Genomic DNA, 645 nt, shown 5'->3' with positions numbered 1-645 from the left:
GAGAACCCGCTGCACATACGTTACAACGCCATTGGCCGATTTTGGACGTCAATCCGCTAGGACAGAACCAATCGGATACTGCGCGTGCGCACGAAGAAGCGAGGGCTGCGGACTCTCGGGAGAGGCGGTGCGGGAGGCGTCGCTGAGGTTCGTCGAGGGCCAATCAAAAACAAAACGTGAAAGAAAGAGCGCAGAGAGAATCGATCTCATTCGTTAGAATTTGGTTCTCCTGCTCCTGCCAAGATTGAGTGTTGATTGAACCCACGTGTCCGAGACCAGCCTGAGCAAGACAGCGAGACGCCCACCCCCCCACCCCCCACCTCATCTCAAAAAAAATAAAAATAACCAAAATTGAGTAGTGAATAGAGTCTAACGGGGAATGACAGGGAAATTGGTGATCCTTTCTGGGCCCGAGAGTTAGAAATGCCTTTGCCACACCAAAAATGCATTTATAAAATACCTGCTGTAAAACAAAAAAGTAATAAAAATAATTTTAGGCCGGGCGCGGTGGCTCAAGCCTGTAATCCCAGCACTTTGGGAGGCAGAGGCGGGTGGATCACGAGGTCAAGAGATCGAGACCATCCTGGTCAACATGGTGAAACCCCGTCTCTACTAAAAATACAAAAAATCAGCTGGGCATGGTGG

The sequence above is a fragment of the Sapajus apella genome, unplaced genomic scaffold (genome assembly GCF_009761245.1).
Source record: "Sapajus apella isolate SASKATOON/1434 unplaced genomic scaffold, GSC_monkey_1.0 scaffold130, whole genome shotgun sequence".
NCBI classification, from domain to species: Eukaryota; Metazoa; Chordata; class Mammalia; order Primates; family Cebidae; genus Sapajus; species Sapajus apella.
This window is presented reverse-complemented; position numbering follows the sequence as displayed.